Below are 22,490 nucleotides of genomic sequence, written 5' to 3' on the forward strand. Positions count from 1 at the left end.
AGTCATTTGAAGATCTGGGACATGTCACCCTCCAAATTACATGAGCCTGATCCTCAAAATAAACAAACAAAAAATATATGTATATAATAAAATAAATAAGCAAACGTATGAACACATACACATGCATCCCATTGTTTTCTTTCCTTCAAGGCCTCTAATATACAATATGAGGACATAATGAAAAGTTGGCTTTCACGCACCCCAGAATGAGGGCTCAGAATAATTTATCCCTAATAATACTATGATCTCAGTCTTCCAGCCACCAGAGCAGTGAAAAAGTTTTTCTGTTTTTTCTGAAAAAGTGTTTCTGTGGTAATTTGTTAAGGCAACTGAGCAAACTACAAAAGCACTGCACACTGTTGTTCTTATACCTGTAAATTGGCATGAGTACCACTTCTCAGGATCATACTGAGATTCTATCGAGCACAATGTATGTGAACATGCCCTAAGCACTCTGAAGAGGAGATGGGTCTGATGTGTGGCTGTCAGGACTGGGACAGGGGTTGGGCAAGTGAAGCATACACCTTGTATGCAGAATTTAAGCAGACACCAAAAGCTCAGCAATCAAGGGAATTAAATGTCACAATTGTACTTAAAGTTAGGCAATTTTGCAATCAGAACTGTTGTTTTGACATTTTGCTGGTCCCTGTGTGCTCTGCTGGTTGGATCTAAGAGGATTGACAACAGAGGACATTCTAAAGTCAGCTGGTGTCAGGAACCAGCCTGAAAGATTAACAAACCTGAGTTCGGGGATGAAACAGACGTAGTTATGGTGTCAGGATGACTGCCCTCTAATGAGGAGCAGCCCCAAGTGGCTTCAATGCCTTTATTATATAGTGAGTAACAAACAATTGGTAATGAGATGAGGGTGATACAAAGTAGTTCCTTCAAGGCTGCATAAACACACTTTCAGAGTAAGCATCCTGCCTCCTGCATGAGCCCAGATTTTGGTAATTTCATTTTGGCTCCTTGCGGGAATTTGTGGGGAGGGTTGAGTCCTTGACTCCAGACCCTCAGGTGGCGTGGACCATGTCCAGACAAGTCACTGGCTTCCAACAAGTTGGTAACTCTTAATATGATCTGAGGATTAGAGAGTAGTATCCAAAAGATGTTAATGTCCTGATTTTTAATATTGTACTCTGATTTTGGCATAGAATGTCCTTGTTTTTAGGAAAGATAGCCTGAAGTAGCAGTGTAACTGAAAATGAAGTCTGTAGCCAAGAAGTCAAACTCCTGATACAGATTCTGGTGAAAAAGGGAGGAAGTTTATTTGAGTGCCAAAATCTCAAGAAGGTGGGGAACACTTGTCCAAAGCCCATCTCTGCATCTCAGTGCAGCCAGGCTTTTGTATAGAAAGAGAAAGGGAAAGCAGAATAAAGAGATCAGGATGAGAGGCTGTGGTCCAGCTGGCAGTGCCCTTGCTGGTCAAGCTATGGATTGTTAATGTCAGCATACTTGAACTGGTAAGTGCAGCTGGGCAATCTGCATCAACTAAAGTTGTAGACAAAGCCTTTTCTTGTACAAGCAGGAACTAGAGCTGCTTATATCTGCAATGTGCTTATAAGGAAACTCTCAGAATATGAGTTTATCAGTTTGTTAGTACATTGTATTCTAAATCCACTTAATATTTAGTCAGGGTGTGATACAGTATTTATTTTCTGTTAAAGCAGGGGCATGAGCTGGGCAATTTACTTTCAAGCAGTTTGGAAAAAATAGTGTGGAATGTGTGTGTAAAGAGTATGATAAAGCAAATGAGATACAATGGGGACATGTTGGGAATGTGGGTCATGGTCATACAAGAAAACTCTGTATTCTTATTGCAGTTTTTCAGTAAGTCTGGAAATACTTCTGAATTCTATGTTCAAAAAAGAATGAAGTTCTTGAGGGCTGGTTTTATGTGCTCAGTTCTCACATATATTGGAGGGCTCTGCTTCCAGATTGCATGCCCTTCTGCCACCTTTTCAGCTCAAATGTCACCTTCTCAGAGAGGTCCTCCCTAATTCCCTTGTCTTCCATAGCACCACATTTCCTTTACTAGCTGTCATCTTTTGTGTCTTAGTTTGTTTCCTTGATCACCCTCACCAGCAACAAAATTATCTCATGTGCTTGCTTAGCATGTTTCCCCAGGTGGCAAAAACCTCCACTGCAGGTGTTCTTTTCCTGGCCTGTTTCACCTTTCCTCCACTCACTCCACAGGATGATTTATGTTCAGCTTCCTGAAATGGTAACCCAAAATGTCTTTTAGAGTCTCCTTCTTCAAACAATAATCCTAATGAGCACCACACACTGCATGTGTCTCGTAAGTCTCCCTTTATCATGAAGGCCTGTTGGGAGCTGGTGACATGTCTGGACATGGTCTACATCGCCTGAAGATCTGAAGTCAAGGACTCTACCCTCCGCACAAGTTCCCTTGAGGAGGTTTGCTATCCGAGACAAGGAAGTACCAAGGTGTGGGTTCATTGCAGTTCCTTTCACATCTAAACCAAATGTCCTCTCTTGAAGTCTGAGCACATTGTGTTTTGATGAGAGAATCAGCCCCTGAGGTAGAGGATTCTGAATCAAATTTAGCAAGTGAGGGAATAAGGTACATGAAGGGACTGCAGGGAAAGGAGCCAAGGCATGTGGGAAGGCAATCAGGATATTATGCTCATTTGGGGAAGGATTCTCAGCTGGAATGGTAAGTGATCAGGGATACAATGAGAAATAGGGTGTACCATAGCCCTCACATACAACACACACACACACACACACACACACACACACACACAGAGGCACAGGCATGTACATGAAGTTGTATCTCTGAACCATGTTCTCCACAGGAATAATTATTTGCGGGGATAATGCTGCCAACCAATATTCCAGCATGGAGATGCACAGCCCACATCCCCCAAAGAATAATTTTAGGGGTATATTGCTTCCATCTGCTTGACAAGTGTGAGAAATCATTATCAGAATACCCAAGAATATCTTCTGGTGGAAAAATGAAGCCTCCTTGTGGACAGACGTGGGAGTGCATTGGCAGCTTTCCCAATAAAATCATTTGGGTGGGGTGGGGAGAATGCCGCCATGCTGTGTTTGAGTGTGAGAATGCATTGCTAGAAACCCCAACAAAATCACTTGGTGAAAAAATTCCACCACCAATTGGGCAAACCTAATAATGCTTTCTTAGCATCCCAAGTAGAATCACTTGTGATATCATCGTGCCATCTGCTGGACAAGCATTAGAAATTGTTGCATCCCTAATAATATCATTTGGTGGAAAAATGCGGGCTCCTTGTGGACAGACTTGAGAATGCATAGCCAGCCTCCCCAGTGAAATCATTTGGGGGATAAATTCTTCCACCTGGTGTTGGAACATGAGAATGCATCGCCAGCCTTCCCAATAAATCAGTTAGAAAACTGCTGCCATCTGTTGGACAAGCATGAGAATGCATTGCCAGCATCCCCAATATAATCACTTTTGAGATCATGCTGCCATCTGATGGGCAAGTGTGAAAATACATTGCCAGGACTCTCAAAGTCATTTGTGAAAAAATGATGTTATCTTGTGGACAAGTGTGACAATGAACTGCCAGCACCCCAGCAAAATCATTTTGGGGGAAATGCTGCCGCCACGTGTTGGACAAAAGTCAGAATGCATTGCCAGCGTCCCCAATTAAATCACTTGGTGGGAAAATGGTGCCACCTAGTCTCCAAGGGTGAGCATCCTTTGCCACTAGTCTTAATAAAATCATTTGGTGGGAAAATGCTGCCTCGTGGTGTTCAAGCCAGAGAATGCATTGCCAACATACTCAAAACAATCATTTGTGGGGAAAGTTTCACCACCTATTGGACAAGAGTGAGAATGCAGTATTTCCATAAAATTTTTTGGTGCAAAAATGCTGTCCCCTAAAGGACAAAGGTAAGAAAGCCTTGCCAGCAACCCCAATAAAATTATTTAATGGAAAAACCCTTCACCGTAGTGGACAAATGTGTGAATACATTCCCAGCATCCACAATAAAATATTTTATTGGAAAAATGTGGCCACCAGTTTAACAAATGTAAGAATGAATTCCCAGCATCCCCAATGTAATAACTTGTAAGATAATACTGCCAAATGGTGGTCAAACGTGAGAATGCATTGCCAGCATCTCCAATATATCACTTGTGATATCATGCTGTCAACAAGTGGGAAAATGTAAGAATGCATTGCCAGGATTCCCATTCAAATCATTTGGGGGAAATAAGCTGCCACTAAGTGGAATATTGTGGGAATTCATCACCGACATTCTCAATAAAATCATTCTAAGCTCACATTGCCATCTTATGGACATATATTAGAATTTATTGCCATTATTCCCAATAAAATTATTTGATGTAAAAATGAATCCCCCTGGTGGGCAAAAGTGAGAAAGCATTGTCAGAATCTCCAATAAATTTACCTGATGGAAAAATGTAGCCACCTGAAGGACAAGCATGAGAATGCATTGCCAGCTACCCCAATAGAATCATTTGGTGGAAGATGCTGCCACCTACTTGACAAAGTAAGAATGCATTGCCAGTATCCCCAAAAAAATCATTTGTTGGGAAAATGATGCCACCTGGTAAACAACGTGAAGAATCACTTCCAGCATCCCGAGTGAAATCATTTGGTAAGAAAATGCTGCCATCTACTGGACAAGCCTAACATTTCCAATAAAATTACATAGTGGAAAAATACTGCCACCTGGTAAACAAGCGTGAGATTGCATTGCCAGTATTTCCTGTAAAATCACTTATTAGATCTTGCTGCCTTCTGGTGGACAAGTGTTAGAATGCGTTGTTAGCATCCCGAATAGAATCAATTGTTGGCAAAATTCTGCCATCCAATGGACACAATGTGAATGCCTTGGCAGCATCAAAAAAAAATTATGTGGTTGAAAAATTATGCCATCTGGTGGACTACCCTTAAAATACTTTGCGAGCATCCTAAATAAAATCATTTGGTGGTGGGGGGGGAATGCTGCCATCTGGTGGGAAAAAGTGAGAATGCATTGTCAGGATCCACAATAAAATCACTTGTTATATCATCTGCCATCTCATGGAGAAGTCAGAATATACCACTAGGATTTCAAATAAAATATTTTGATGGGAAAATGCTGCCACCAGTTGGATAACAATAAGAGCGCATTTCCAGCATCTGCATAAAATCAGTTGTGAGATTATGCTGCCATCTGGTGGAGAATCATGAGAAAACACTGCAGGGATTCCCAAAAATTATTTGGTGAAAAATGTTTTCTCATGGACAAGCATGACAATTCATTGGCAGTATTCCCAATAAAATTATTTGGGAGGAAAATGATGCCACATGGTATTTGAGCATGAGGATGCATTGCCAGCATCACAAAAAAATCATTTGTGGGAAAAATTCTGCCAACTGTTGGACAAAAGGGAGAACTCTATGATCTCCAGTATAATCTTTTGGTGTAAAAATGCTGCCACTTACTATTCTAGTATAAAAATGCATTCTCATCATCCCCCCAAATTAATTATTTGGTAAATGTGCTGTCCTATAGTCAACAAACATGAGAAAACTTTACCAGGATTTCCAAAAATATTTTTGATAGAAAAATCCTGCCACCTGGTGACCAAACCTGAGCATGCATTGTCAGCAGCCCCAATGAAAACTTGTGAGACAATGCTGCCATCTTTTGTACAAGTTTGAGACTGTATTGCCAGCATTCTCAGGAACATTATTTTTATGGAAATGCTGCCATCTATTAGATAACTGTAGAATGCATTGCCAGCATCCCCAATAAAATTATTTGGAGGTAATGCTGCCACCTGGTGTTCAAGCCTAAGAATGCATTGCCACCATCCCCAATAAAACCTTTTGGTGGATAAATGCTGTCAACAAGTGGAAACTGTGAAACTGCATTGCCAGCATCCCAAATAAAATCATTTTATGGAAAAAAGAGGCACCTCGTGAATAAGTGAGAATGTATTGCAAGGATTTTCAGTAATATATTTGTTGGAAAACTCCTGCCATCTGTTGGACAAGAGTGAAAAAAATTACATCTGTGATCATGCTTCCCTTTTGTGGCCAACTGTGATAATGCATTCCACCATCCCTAATAAAATCCTCTGGGGAAAAATGCTGCCACTTATCAAACAAACATGAGAATGCATTATCAAAAAACCATTAAAATTCTTTGGTGGGAAACTGCTGCCATCTATTGGACAAACGTGAGAGTGCTGGCCAGCACCCTCAATCAAATCATTTGGGGATAAACACTGCCACATGGTGTTCAAGCATGAGAATGCATTGCCAGGATTTCCATTCATATCACTCATATGGATTCCCATTCATATTCCCATTCATACCAGTGCTGCCACCTGGTAAAAAAAAAAAAAAAAAAGTGAGTGCATTGCCACCTTTGCCAAAAAAATCATTTCTTTGAAAAATGCTGCCACCTGGCGTTTGAGAATCAAAATGCATTGCCAGCATCCAGCAAATAATATTTTTGGGGGGAGTGTTAGCTGTTGTAAAAACATGAGTGCATTGCCAGCATCTCCAATAAAATAATTTAATGGAATAATGCTGCCACTGGTGGAAAACATGAGAATGCATTCCCAACATCCCTAATAAAATCATTTGGTGGAAAAATACTGCCACCTCATGAACACACATAAGAATACATTGCGAGCATCCTCCAAAATATTTCTTTTGGGGAAAAATGCTGCCAACTGTAAAACAAATGTGAGAATGGATTGCCAGCTTCCTCAATAAAATCATTTACTTGGGAAATGCAGCCACCTGTTGAACAAAAGAAAAAATGCATTGTCAGCATCCCCAATAAAATAATTTGGTAGAAAAATACTTCCACCTCATGAATAGACTTAAGAATGTAAAATCCCATTAAAATCATTTGAGGGAAAAATGCTCCCACCTGGTGTTCGAGCATGAGAATTGGGAATTGCCAGCATTCCCAAAACAAACATTTGTAGGAAAATTTCTGCCACCTTTGGAAAAAGTGAGAATGCAGTGCCAACATCTCCAATAATAACATTTTGGGAGAAAATGCTGCCACCTGGCATTTGACCAAGAGAATGCATAGTCAACATCCCCCCAAAAGTCATGTTAGGGTAAAAATGCTGCCAACAGTTGGACAAATGTAAGAACACATTACCAGCATCCCCAATAAAATCATTAGTTGGAAAAATGCTGCAGCCTGGTGGACAAATGTGAGACTGCATAGCCAGCATCTCCCAAATAATCATTGAGTGGAAAATTGCTGATACCACTTGGACAGCTGTGAACATGCACTGTCAGAATCCCTAATAAAAACATTTGTTACAAAAATGCTGTCACCAGGTGTAAGAGCATGAGAATACAAAGGTTAAGCTGTTCTAGCACCACTTTTCTCTATGGATTATCATAACCATCATATATATCTTTAAGTGTCTCATTCTTCTTACTCAGACTATCCTGAGATTATAAAGAAGTTGTGGGGGGACAAGTTTAATACAGGAATAAGAAAATTTTAGACATTTCTACTTCAACATTGACCCACTTACCAGGTTAGGGTCTTGAATCATTATTCAATACTCTATAGTAAAACACAGAGGAGAAGATATAAGGTTTATTGTATTCAGTAGACCTCCCATAGAGTGAGATAAATAGGAAAAACTGTCCATTTTACTTCAAATAAGAGTAGTGCAAATGAGAATCTTTTGCAGATAAAATTGTGTTTTCAACCTAACATTGTTTTCCTACACAGGAAATAAGTGCAGAATGTCTCTATGGCATGATTCAGACATGGAGACATCCAGAGAATAGTATGGAATGTAAAGATAAAACAAGAGCACCAGCTATGCTTGCCTGTGTTATAATTGTTCCTTGGGAAAGAAAAATTAAGGTTATCAATTGTGTCTGTCTATGTATTGTTTCTGCATTGGCAATTGGCCAATCTGAGAAAGACCAGATCCAGCAAGGGCTGGGCCTATACAGCTGCAGAAGTGGGTAAGTTATACATTTGGGTTGTATCAGAATCCAGAATTCTTTCTGTGTGGTGGAGTTAGGGATGAGGAACAAATAAGAGAAGTCCATTAAATTAGTTCTACTAAATTACATAAGGTAATGAGATAGTTCAAAGAAATGGCCTTAGGAGCTAGGGCCTAAGTGTCCAGTGCTTGTCCAAAAGGATGATGGATTTGCATGTACCCTCCCTGTAGGAAGTGAGCTCACACATTGACAGCAGGCAACCAGGTGGGAGAGTAGATATTCATTTCACAGTTGAACAAAGTCCTCTCTCTAGTACTATGAGTGCTTTGTATTTTACTGAGAGAATCAGCCCCTGAGGTTCAGGATTCTGGACCACATTTAGCAAGTGGTGGAATAAGGTGCATGGAGGGACTCTGGGCAAGGGAGCCAAAAAATGTGGGAAGGTAGTATATTATGCTCATTTGGGGATGAATCTGCAGCTGGAAGGGTCAATGACCACAAGGACAATAAGAAGCAGTGTGCCATAGTTCTCACACACAACACACACACACACACAGAGGGGGGAGGGGGGGCACAGGCATGTACATGACGTTGTGTTGGGCAATCTCTGGACCATGATGTTCACAGTCAGTATACTTTGCCCATTTGTGACCCTTTTACATTTCCTCAAATGGAAACGGCCTCCTGTGAATGGGACTGTGGCTTTCCTGGTTTTGGGGGGGCCTTGCCCTTCTTCTGCAACCAAGTAATCCTGAAGCAATATCAAGTCATCCTTCTTACTGGTTGCTGAAACCCAAAGTGTGGATGGGAGAGAGAGTCAGAATGATGAAAAGACAGAGAACAAGAGCAATGGGGAACAGAAAATGACTGATCCAGAGACAGAAAGAGCCCATATCTTGGCTTTGGTTCTCCTGTGAATTCAACTCTACCAAAATGGAGGCTACAATTCCCTCCAAGCACAGGCCTTCCCTTTGGCTGTAGCTTCAATTTCAGATATCCCTTATCCTGGGATAGCCTCTACTGCCTGGGGTGTTTGTCCCCGTGTATTTTAGCAGAGGTCACTGTGGATCAGTGGGAGCCAAATTCTGGAGGGGGAAATGTGATTAAACTTGAGAAGGAGGCAGGAAAGCAGAGCTGTAGATGTAAGAACAGAATGTGGGCTTCCTGAGGAATATTTGGTTCCAAGTGCAAGGCTGAATACTAGAGCACCAGGTGAGGGCCCAGGCTCTGTTGGGTGAGGCACACTGTGGTCTCACTAATTGGAAAAGATGTTTCAGGAGCCCACCAGTCAAGGGGTGTGAGGGCCATGGCCAGTAGCAACTTTTGCTGTCCATGCTCATATCGTAAGCACCTGTGTGTTGGACCACTGCCGCAGAAGTTAGCACAGCCCAGACTCGTATGCAGACCTGAAAACCACATATGCAATAGACTCTATGGTCTAAAGTCTCCATGCTTGTACGACTTGCTTCTTAACACAATCTGGTGCAGGGTGAGGGTCCCTTAGCAAGTCAGGCTGTATTTGGAGACAGCAGGTCTCCTAGATCTCATGCGTCATGTGCCACTCACTATAGGATCTTCAGCTACTGGGAATCCTCTTGCCACTCAGTGCACCACTCAGCATTTGCTCCATGCAAGGCAGAGCAAGTGGGATGGCCCAGGGTGCTTTTATGTTCACATTGGTGCAGGAAGGTTATGAAGGCCCAGGAGGCAAGGGCAGAAGCGGCACTGAGAGTAGACCCGGGACTGCAGATGGTGGACCTCATGGTGGCGTTTGTGACTAGGGATCATAGGTAGGTGGATCAATGAAGTGGTTTTGCAACATCTTGAATTGAGGAGGGAGGAGAAAGTGCTGTCTAAAGAGCAGATTGGGTAGAATGACCTTGGTAGGGTTTAGCAGTGGGCAGAGGGTGTGGAGCTCTGGGAAGAAGAGGAGGGACCTGGAGGGGACTTGGTGGCACAAGAGCAATTTGTCCTGCAGGGGGAGAGCTCCATGCAGGCAGAGCAAATGGTGGCAAGGTTGGAGCAATTCTTTCCAGATCAGGAGGTTTTGAATAAGGAACTGTTGGTGGAGGAAAAGGATTGAGTTTCTGCAAGATCCAGATAGGGTATAGCAGTGGTAGAAGGGGGAGTTGATTGAGCAGAATTAATTGGCAGAGAGCAGTTTGTCCTGGATGGGTAGGATGTTATGAAGGTAGTGGAGGTGGTTGGTGAGGCTGAGCTTGGGTCAGGAGCAGAAACAAAGCATCTAGAAGAAGACCCAGTGGAACAGGGGCAGGTAGAGTAAGGGCATGGTGGGAAGCACACCTGGTCCCCATTGAAGCTGCTCCAGGCCCTTCTGCTATTGATGGAGCCCTTGAACTTGCAAACAAGAATAGCCTGTGAGCTCAAGCGCTGGACATGGCAAAGGCACCAGCCCTATTGAGAACTGGAAGCACCAACCTTCAGCACCCCCTTGGATTCTGGGCCAAAGCAGTATTCTTGAGGCTTTACAGTTGGGACTGCAATGTGCCTGCCCTAGTGCAGGAGAAAGGTATCAATGGGGATAGCTAGTTCAGAAAGGAAATAGACACACTGGAGTAAATCATGGGGTAGTGACCACAGGCTGATACAAAATCCCAGAAACACTTATGTTAAGCACGGCTGAAACACTACATGTGGGTCCAGGAGCACAGTCCCAAATCAGATTAATGCACAGAAAAATGGACATTTACTCCACACAGCTCTATGTCCAAAGGTTCTTATAGGAATAATGCTGCATTGGAGGGATTCTGTATGTCCCAGTCCTCAGTCAAAGGTAGGAATGTGTGATGTGCAGAAATAAAGATATCCTGTCAGGCATTCAGCAGGCAAGAATGCTGAGAAGATCAAAGTATGTCAGGAAACAGTCAGCCTAAATATGTGCAGACACCTGCAGGCCTCCAGAGCCACTTTTCTCCTTTTTGCCTCTTATGGAGAAGGTGTGTGTGTGTGGGGGGGGATAGAGATACCAGTCCAAGCCAGGCTGTTGTCTAGATGTCCTCCATTTTTTATCCATTTCATGTTCAGATTGCACTGAGCAGACTTCTTGACCCAATGTAATTTGTCAACCACCCAAATTCTCAACCAGGATCAGTGCTCAAGACCAAACCGTGCACAGCCACATGACCATTTAGAATGTCAGGCTGTACAGGAAATATGTGAAGAGTGTCCCTGTAATGAGGCTATAGTCACAAAGCCATTTAAAGCATGGTTTGAAATGGAAAGTTAAAGCAAGAGCATCACCTGTGTTTGTGTGTATGTTGTTTGTTACTTGGAAAAAAAATAATCAACAGTGTCTGTCCATGTGTGTTTCTGCCTTGTTTTGGGCCTTACATTTGTCTGCCTGGGAATTTTCAGTCCCTGTGAGGGCTGGGACTGTACAGTGACAGAAACGGGTAAGTCATGCTTTGGGATGGTATCAGAAGCCAGAATTCTGCCTGTGTGGTAGAAGCTGAGAAGAGATTAAGTATAGAAAGTCCATAAAATTGGGTCTCATCAATTTACCAAGGGAGATTAGGTAGTTCAAGGAAAGGACCTTGGGAGCAAGTGCCTAAATGTCCAGTGCTAGGTCCTAAATGATGATGGATTTGCAAGTATCCTCTATGCAGGAAGTCAGATCACACATTGACAGCCAACACCAGATGTGAGACTTCACAGTTCATTTCACAGTTGTACAATGCCCTCTTTAGATGTATGAGCACGTTGTATTTTGCTGAGGAAATCAGCCTGTGAGGTCCAGAGTTCTTAACCTCACATTGGAAGTGGGAATGTAAGATGCATGTTGGAGTATGAGAATGCATTGTCACCTTCCCAAAAGAAATTATTTTTTGGGAAAAATGCACCCAACTCTTGAACAAACATGAGAATGCTTTGCCTGACTCCCCAATAAAATCATTTATGAAATATTGCTGCCATTTGGTGAAAAAGTGTGAGACTGCCTAGCCAGCATTCCCAGTAAATTCATTTGGATGGAAAAATGCTGCCACATGGTAGAGAAACATGAGTATGCATCCCAACCTCATCAATAGAATCATTTGGTTAAAAATGTGCCCCCTTCTGGACAAACATGGTATTGCTTTGCCAGCATCCTCAAAATAATTTGGTGGGAAAATGTTGTCACCTTGTGTTTGAGTTTGACCATGCATTGCCAGCATTCAGAAGGAAATCATTTGGTGGAAAAACGCTGGCCCCTGTTAGACAAATATGAGAATGCAATGCTACCATCCCCAGTAAAAACACCTGTGAAGTCACACTGCTGTCTAGTAGACAAGTGTGGCTGTGCATTGCCAGTATTCTCAATAACTTCATTTGCAAGGAAAATCTGCCATCTTTTGACATGTGTGTATGCATTACAAACATCCCCAGTAAAAAAAATTTGAAAGGAAATGCTGCCATCTATTGGGCAAGCATGAGAATGCCTTTCCAGCATCCCCAGTAAACTTATTTGGAACATAAAAGGCTGCCACTTTGACAAATGTGAGAATGCTTTGCCAGCATCCCCAGTAAAAACATTTGATAGTAAAATGCGGCCTGCCAATGGACAAGCATTAGGATGTATTGCCAGCATCACCAAAACAATCATTTGTGGGAGAAATGGCTGCCACCAATGTAGAAGCATGAGAAAGCATTTCTAGCATCCCTAATAAAATCATTTGGTGAAAAAATACTGCAACCTGGCGTTCGAGAGAGAGATATATTTCCAGGATCCCCAATAACTTCATTTGTTAGGAAATGTTGCCATCCATTGGACAAGTGTAAGAATGCCTTTCTACCATCCACAATATCACTTGTAGGAGCTTGCTGCCACCTGCTGGGTAAACGTGAGAATGCATTCCCAGCATCCTCAATAGAATCATTTAGTGGGAAAAGGCTGCCACCTGGTGTTCGACAGTGATAATGCATTGCCAATATCCCCCAGTCTTTTGAAGAAAAAATTCAGTGTGATTTGGACAAAAGGGGGAATGCAGTTCCAGCATCTCCAAAAATATTGTTTGAAGAGAAAATGCTGCCACTTGATATTTGATCTTGAGAAAGCTTTGCCAGGATCCCCAATAAAATTAGTTGGTAAAAAAAAAAAAAAAAAAAAAAAGCTGCCACTTCGTGGGCAAATATAAGAATATATTGTCAGCATCCCTGAAATAATCATTTAGTAGAAAAATGCTGCCTCACACGAGCATGCATTGCCAAAATCCTTAATAAAATAATTTCTTGGAAAAATGCTGGCACCTGGTGTTCCAGCAAGAGAATGTATTGCCAGCATCCCCCAAATAATCACTATCTGGGGAAATGCTTCCTGCTGTAAGACAAATGTAAGAATCTATTTAGCAGCACTCCCAATAAAATTATTTGGTGGGAAAAGGATGCAACTTGGTGAGCAGTGTTAGAATGCATTGCCATCATCTCCAATAAAATAATATGATGTAATAATGCTGCCTCCTGGTGTACAAGCTTGAAAATATATTCCCACCATGCACAATAAAATCATTTGGTAGAAAATGATGCCACTTGTTGTTGGAGCATGAGAATCCATTTCCAACATACCCACAAAAATCACTGGTGGAAAGAGAATGATACCGGGTGGACAAACATGGGAATGCATTGCCAGCATCCCAGTATAACTGCTCATGAGATCATGCTACCAACTGGTGGAGAAGAGTGAGAATGCGTTTCCAGGATTTCCAATCAAATCTTTTTTGGGAAAATGATGCCGCCTAATGTTCAAGTGAAAGAATGCATAGCCAAAATGCCAGGAGTGGGGAGGGATTTAGTGGAAAATAGTTGCCAACAGTTGGGCAAACGTGAGAATGCAGTGCCATTATCCCCAAAACAATCATTTGTGTGGAAAATTTTGCCACGTTTTGAACAAAAATGAGCATGCAGTGCCAGAATCACCAATAAAATCATTTGGGAGAAAAATGCTGTTGCCTGGTGGGAAAAAGTGAGAATGTATTGCCAGCATCCCAAATAAAGTCATGTGTGGAAAAATGTTGCCAACTTGTGCTCTTGCCTGAGAATGCATTCGTAGCATCCACAATAAAATATTTGGTGGAAAAATGCTTCCACGTGGTGTCTGAGCATGAGAATGCTTTGCCAGTATCACCAAAAAAATTCATTACTGGGAAAAATGCTGCCAACTTGGACAAACGTGAGAATGCATTGTCAGGATCCCCAATAAAATTACTTGGTGGAAAAATGCTGCCGCTTGGTATAAAAGGGGGAGAATGCATTCCTGGCATCTTCAGTAAAAATATTTAGTGGAAAAATGCTGCCACCTGGTGCTGAAACCTGAGAATGCATTGCCAGCATCCCCAAGGTGTCTACATTTTTCCATCTTAGGATTTCAATGATGATTCTGGAAAATGCATTCTCACACTTGTCCAATAGTTGGCAGTATTTTCTTACAAATGAACTTATTGGGGATGCTGGCAATGCACTCTCCTGCTGGTCCACCAAATTAATGTAATTATCGCACATATAATTTTATGGGGAATGCTGGTAATGCATTCTACGGCTGACAATTCCTGATTGTTGACAAACTGCTTTGGGTCAAGGAGCCTACACACTGCAAGCTCAACATAAAACGATTAGAAAATAGATCACAGCTAAACAACACTGTACTATGACACTTTTAGAATTCCCACTGCGACATTCCATTGTGAACCAGGACTCCCACTGCCCACACACTACTTTGACACCCCAGGGCCCCAACAGCTTTTATTCTCCAGGATGCCAGCTGCCGTCATTCCACAATGACAACAGAAAAACTCTGAGAGAAAAGCTAAGAACTTCAAAAAGAGATTTCATCTTCCATTTGAAGCAGGGAAATGTAGTAATATTTTGTGGATGACCACACAAGGAGCTGTTGGATGAGCTTCTCCTGGAATTCCACCTCTTTGGCAAGAGATGGGACTGTGGAAGTGGAGACCAGGGTTCATAGACCTTACGACTTTGCTTTAATTTTTAAGAGTGTTGTCTGGTAGAAGGAAGGAAGAACTGATTCAGCTGATTAACAGCCTGGTACCAGAGACTGCACAGACCTAGATGACAGGTACCTGATAGTAGCTCCTGACCAATAGGTTCCCATTTCATTTGGCTTGAGTAGTTAAGCACATTCCTTTTTCTTTCTTTTTTTTATATCTGACATTGAAATTACCAAAAACAGATGATGGTTTCAGGTTGGCACGACTGCTAAACCTGAAGAAATGGGCAGCATCATGTGAATGTGAAAAGTCTATAGGCAGAGTTCCCTCTCTTTGTGAAACATTCTTACAACAGTGTGTAGAAGTGTGGGTCATAGGCCTTGTTATATAAGGGAACATGTTAGATCCTGTGTGTATGTAGTCAGGGGCACACAGCAGCAACCACTGGTATCAGTAGATGAAAAAAGACTACTCAGGCCAGGCTGGCTCAGTGGTTAGACTGTTGGCATGCAGACTGAAGTGTCCTGGGTTCAATTCCACCTAAGGGCATTTACCTCATTTGCAGTCTCTTCCCTGGCCCATGTAGGGGCACTTGCAAGAGGTAACAAATATGTGTGTCTCTCAATTGATGTTTCTCTTTCTCTTTCTCTCTCACTATCTCTCTATCTCCATTCAACTCCCTCTGAGAAAGCAATCAATGAAACAGATATTGCTGGGTGAGGATTAAAAAAAAGGGGGATGGAGTTAGACCTATGTTAAGAGACTGATGCCTTGTACAGAGTGAATTGACAAGCCCAATGAGGATATAGAACTTTAGATTCCCACTGTGACATTCCATTGTGCAACCTATTCCCTGAAGAGGCATTCACATAAGCCAATCACCTTTCATTAATGTTGAAGGGAGTAAAAGGACTTTCTCCATCCAGTTTCCACACTCTTGGTCTGCTGGTGCAAAAACAGCAGATATTTGGAGAGGATTTTGGTGTGTGAGGATTATGAAACTGATGTGACATAGCCTATCTGCTGCCTGTGGACAGCTGGGAAGTATATAAGGTGTGGGTATTGGCAGCTGCAGTCTGGAGTAGGCCTTGATCTAGATTCAATAGAAAGAAAGAATGCTCTCCCATGGCAGAGATCAAGCAGTATCTAGAAAAGGGCACGCGTGTCCTGAGCACAGTTCTATTCCGTTCATTGGTAGCAGCAAAAGCCTGAAAAATGCAGCAGCCTCTGACTGGGACCTATTTGAACACATACTGCTCTGGGGCTTCAATGTGTTACCCCAGGCACAGGATGCCTTTCTCCCTGCTACTCTCAAAACAATCACAGGTATTGAGACTTGTGAAACTTTAGAGGAGACACAGATTTCTCTTTGAACCATTTGAAAGGCACTGTTGGGACAGAACACAGTTTTTTGGTGGCCTGAATGGTTGTCTATTGCTAACAGGGATGGTCTTTTATTTAATAAGGAACTCTTTGAAATATCAGTATCTCTTTGTTTCAACTTTCTCTTGCTACATCTCACTTAAACCCAAGGCTCTGAGGGGGTGAGAGTTGGAGAGAACAGTGAGGAGGAGAGACATGAGAAACAAATAGATGGGGAATGTCCTATGGACAAATGGAATGAGCCCCTTTCCTGGCCTTGGTTTTCCTGAGCGTGCAACTGTGCAATAATGGACACTATAGCCCCTACAGCCTCAGGCTTCCCATTGCCTCTAGCTTGGATTCCAGATACCATAATGTTGAGACAGTCCCTACTTCCCATAGCCTATGACACTGGTTATTATTACTATTTTTTACTCTTCAACCGAGAATATGATTATCCATTTGAGAGAGAAGATACATATATATGCATATATATTTTTTTTCTATTATATATATATGAGAGAGAGTGAGAAATATAAATAGATTACCTTTCATGACCAACAGGTTGAGAGAGATCGAAACCAACCCCTAGGTATATTCCTGGCCCAGGCCTCAAACCCACAACCTGTCTGGTGTGTGGGACCTTGTTCCAACCAATCCAGCCACCCAGGGAAGGTTGTCAAGGTGTATTATACCGGAAGGAAATGGGAAGCACTTGGGAAATTGTATAGAAAACTAGTTCCAAATGTCCACAATCCTTGCCAGCTCTTCCGTGGCAGAGAGGAAGCAATATCCAGAAAAGGGCAGGAGCACCACGCAGGGTGGTAGCCTGCTCGGCAGTGGAAAGTGCCACCACATCCGGCTTCTTGGCAACTGCCCATCTCAGGATAAGCCCCTGTCTGGCCGCCGGAGGCAGGAGGCACAGTTGCGGGCAAAGGGAGGGGCGGAACAAACTGGAATCTCCCCTCCCTGCTTTGAGTAGATGAGGGGCTGTGCTGAATGAGGGGAACAGCAAACCCAGCATCGCTGGTGCGTGTGCCTTTCCCCAAGGTGGCGACCAAACGCCTGCACATAGACTCACCTCTTGAAGCCTAGTGTGCCTGAAGTATCTGGAAAAGGGCACTAGTGCCACACAGCATGCTCCCTGGCTCGCTGTGGTCTCAGGCCGCCACCTCCCACTTCCTGGCAACTGCTTATCACAAGGTCAGTGTCACATGGCCAGTCCACCTGGTTCAGGAGACAACGGGCCTCCTGAGGCCCCTTGGGTAGTCAGTGTACCCCTAAGGGCCCTTCAGGTGGCAACATGGGCTTGCAGTGTGGGCCATGGGGACCATGCAGGCCGGGGCAGGTGGGATGGCCAGGCGACCTCCATCTTAGGGGCGAAGGCTGTGCAGAATCTGAAGCCCTAGAGGCCGGGGTGCAGGCCTTGCAGGGGGGCAGAGCTGCACCTGGACAGGGACCATATCACGCAGGTGGTGGAAGAGGCAGTTGGGGGCAAAATGTGGGCGGTGGAGGAGGCAGAGACCCAGGTAGAAGCCGCGGAGAAGCCTGAGGAGCAGCAGCAAGCAGACCCAGGGCCACTGGGACCGCAGCCCCGCGCGCACTGGAGGCGCTGCAGGCCCCTCAGCTCCAGCTGAGCGCTGGGAGTGGCCGAGGCAGCAGGACCTACATTCAGGTAAGCGCAGGACCGCTCAGCGTACCAAGCCCATTCTCGAGCGCAGAAGGGCCATCATCCAGTGCATCCCCAACTTCTGGGCCAAAGCTGCATCCTTGCCCATGCCCTTCTGGCCTGACTGCTGACAAGGACGACAGGGAGTAAGTGGAGGAGGGGCCTGGGCAGGACAAGGGGAAGAGGGCAGAGGAAAGGGCCTACCATGGCCAGAGACACAGCCCTGAGCAAATGTGAGGGCCCAGGACAGTCAGTAGGTGTCAGGACAGAAAGTATGGGCACAATGTACCATTCCCACAAATCAGATATTGGAAGGGCACATGTTGGGGTAAATCCACAGATCCAAGGAGATAGGTTTTTGTGTTGTTTTGATTTTGTGTTGTGAAGAGCTCAGTGTAAAAACATAGTTGGTCTATAAGCAGGTTTAAGCTGCCAATTTCCTGTGTCTTCTCTCAGACATATCAGATGCCCATATGAATTTGCAGCAGACAACAAACTGGGCTTCCACCCTCCTTCCTTAGGAACAAACACAAGTACTCACAAACAAGCAGAGGTACACACAAATGCGCACCTACCCTCTTTTATTGCAACTTGAGTATTTCTTGGATTTCCTATCCAAAATGCAACTTTTTCAAACCCAGAGATCTCTAGAAATGTGTGCTGATACTGCTTTTGTAGCACACACACTCCAAGAGACAGAGAGAGAAAACAAGTGGACACCCTAAGCCCTGAGTTGTCTGCACGAGCACACTGTGGACTGGGAGGGCTCAGAAAAGATCAGGACATGAGTCCTCCCTTTGTTAGGGCAGGCAGCCTTGAGAGATCATAACCCCAAAGATTCTATTCTCTTGAACATGTGTGAGGAAAGGTAGATAAATGTTGAGGAAGTTAGAAGAGAGACAGTGTCTACAGTCCACCGGGAGGGGCCACTGCTGTCTCTTCTTTGTCCTCAGACTGCCCATGTGGCTTTTAGCTCTCCCTTCCAAACCTCTGAAAGCAACTTGACTTAGAAACAGATTGGAAACCACCCCCAGATACCAGTAATCATCAGTGACCAAGACAAAGTCATGCTGAATTTCTTGATCAATTTGCAGGTCAGACTGGGGAGAAAGAAGTGAAGGATGGAATTGGGGCTTGGGCACCTGGTGGGAAGGATCTGAGCAGAAAGAGGTAGGAGAGGGGAAGTGGGTGATTCCTACAAGCAGACTAAGTTTGGAAGAGTTAGACAGAAATTGCTACTTCCATAAGGGGGAAACAAAGCACTTAACACCATCTCTTGGCAGGTAAAAGAACTGGACTATGCTAAATACTTTTGAAAATTGTTTTTCATTTGAAGCAACCCCTATTTCCTGAAAAAATGATCATTAAGCAATATCATGTCAACCTTGAAGGTGAGAGGTGGTTCCCAGGATGGGCATTTGGAAGACTGGTTAGATGGTGCATCAATGTAGATACTGGGGTAATGTCAATCCACCCTTCCAACTTTCATCCTCAAGCATACAGGGTCTCTAGTTCCACTCAATTCCACTGGTTCTGGGATTATGAACATTGAGTCTCCAGTGGCAAGCATAACAGAAGGAGCATTAACTTGTAAATGGAAGGCTCAATTAAATTGGAAGTTATTCAGGGAGTGGCTAACGGGAACTTGGAGGCCCTAGTGATCACAGCGTACAGGCATTTCAGGAGCTCTAAGCACCTAAGATTTCAGGGTGAATGGCCCAGGAGAGTTGGCAACAATCATGATTCTTCACCCCATTTCTGCAATTCGATTTTTGTGCCTTTCCCTCACCTAAAGGCCTCTTGCGACTACAGTCAAAGTCCTATCTTTCATGCATGATCCATTTTCATGCATCTAATTCAAGTTTATTTCAATTTTTACAAATATCCCTCAGCCAAGCCCACATTGCGGGCAATGGGAGTAGGATCTCTGAATGAATATATTGAAGTCCTTAGTAGGAAAATTAAACAAGCCAGGAAAGGGCAAGGTGTAATGACTGTGTAGAACATGTGTCAGAGTGGTCCCAACACACATTCAAGTGCATGCCAGTGTCTGAGAGTGTGGGCGTTTGCATGTTTGATGTGAGTGAGGGCTGGGGAACGCTTCAGGTTCAGAAGGGGGCAGGGCAGGACCTCAAACATGTCCTGCTAAGACAGGCCCTAGGTAGGGTGTGCCCATGTGTCAGCAATTACTGATGTATTCTACCATGTCCTTTTGCATAGGAGAAAAGGAGGAGGAAAGAATCACCTGTGGAAGATTCAGAGAGCATAACTTGACTGTCACTGAAAGAGCCATATATAATCTTGCAAAGGGTTTCTGTCTCTGTTTTTTGTCGCAGGGAAATGTAGTAGTATTGAACAGAGGACCTGACAATGAGCCTCTCCTGGAATTCTGCCTGCCTGGCAAGATGCGGGCCTAGAAAAGTGGAAGGTAAACATGCCCTTAAAGTTTTGTTCCTTTCTTTCAGTGTGTTGTCTGGGAAGAGGAGGCAAGAGCAGAGAGACTTCTGCTTCCCAGTTTGGTACTTTTTTCAGGAGACAGAGGCTGTGTACAGGCCATGAGAACAGGGGCCTCACAACAGCTCCTGACCCATAGGGTCCTATTTTTTTTTGCTTGAATAGTTACTCACATTCCCAATTGTGAGTAAATCACATCTCCTATTGACATGATTATGTTTTCAGGTTGGCATGACTGCTAAGCCACAACCTGGGGATAGTGTCATATAAGTGTGAATGTTACAGGCAATACTCCTTTTGTGGGGCAGGTTTGCAAGGCGGTGTGCAGGTGTGTGTCAAAGTTGTGCTCTTACACACCAAGCAGAGTGCTAGGGCCTGTTTGTATGTAGACTGGGGTGCACAGCAGCACCCTGCATCAGTCATTCATAGAAAAGTGACAAAGTCACACCTCTGTCAATGCAATGATGTCCGTACATAGTGTACAACTTAAGCCAATGTTAGTATTCAAAAATACAGGAAACCCCAAATACAACAATCATGTCAAGCAATGGTGAAACATTTCTGAATGGAGAACTGCACATAATCTAATAATCTCCCCTTTCAAAGGTTAGTATTGGTGAGACTAGCATGACTTTCTCCATACCATTTTCCACACTGATATACTGGTGCAAAAAAGCACAGTTTTTTTTTGAGAAAATTTTGGTATGGGAGGATTATGCAAAGATATGACATAGTTTGTCCTCTGCCTGTGGTCATCTGGACTGAATGTGGAGGGTAGGCTGGCAAGCCTTGAACTTTAGTCTAATGGACAACAGCTTGGTAGTTTCAATAGTAGTGCCCAAACTGACTAGGTATGACTGGGTGTATTTTCTTTGTACTCCTCACCTGAGGATGTGTATATTAATTTTAGAGATGGAGAGGGGAGAGAGAGAGAGATGTGGGAGAAAAATATCCATTGGTTACCTTATGTACATGCCATGACCAGATATAAAACTGGAATACTCAGTATGTCCTTGACTGGAAGTAGAACCTCAATCCTAATGGGGCACCAGACCAATCTCCAACCAACACCAGGGCTCCAACTTTTCCCTCCTCAGTGTGACTTGTTCATGGCTCCCATGGACAACACTCATTTGTGAAGTTCTTTGTTCCAATGCCCACATTCTTCTTGGATCCCTCCAACTGTTCACATTCCACAGTTACAACATTGGTTTTCCAGTGCCATACTCCATTTTAACACACCAGCATTCCCACTCCCAACTCCACTGTGCCACATCAGCATTCCCACTGCTGACCTTCCACTGTAACCCTAGGGCTCCCATTGCCCGCACTACTCTGTGACACCTTCAGAGCTCCCAATGGCCACACTACTGTAATTTCCCAGAACCTCCACTTTACAAATCCAGTATGTCATTCTATGACTCCTACTTCCCACAGACCACTGCAATACCCTAGGTCTCCCATGGCTCATGATCCACTGAGAATCTGCAGGGCTTCCAATACCTACTTTCCACTGTTATATCTCAAGGGTCCCACTTCCCAAACATCTCTGTGACACATATAGGACTTCCTATGTACATATTCCAAGGGTGCCCACAGTACTCTGTCACACCAAATCTCTGGCTGGGCACACTCCACTGTGCCACCCTCCAGGGTTCCCACTGTAAACCCTCCACTGTGACACACAAGGCTCCCATTGCCTATACTAGTCTCTCACACCTTCAGAACTCCCTATGTTTACTATTGTGCCAGGAGCAGAGCCTGACCTGTGCAAAATCCAGTAGGACATTTTAGGGCTCCCATGTCCCACACAGCACTGTGAAACCCCAGGACTCCCACAGCTCACGCTCCACCGTGAATCTGCTGGTCTACCAACTACCCCTTTCTACTGTGATAACCCAGGCCCCTAATACCCAAACACCTTTGGACACATTCAGGACTACTGCTCCACACATTCTACTTCACTGTGACAATTTGAGGGCTCACACTGCCTACCCTCCACTGTGACACTCCAGTGCTCCCTTAGCCCAAATAACAGTGACACCTTCAGATATCCCACTGGCCACACTCTAATTAAACATGAGGCTTCCCACTGCTCAGAAA

The sequence above is a fragment of the Miniopterus schreibersii genome (assembly GCF_964146895.1).
Source record: "Miniopterus schreibersii genome assembly, chromosome: Y".
In the NCBI taxonomy this organism is placed as follows: domain Eukaryota; kingdom Metazoa; phylum Chordata; class Mammalia; order Chiroptera; family Miniopteridae; genus Miniopterus; species Miniopterus schreibersii.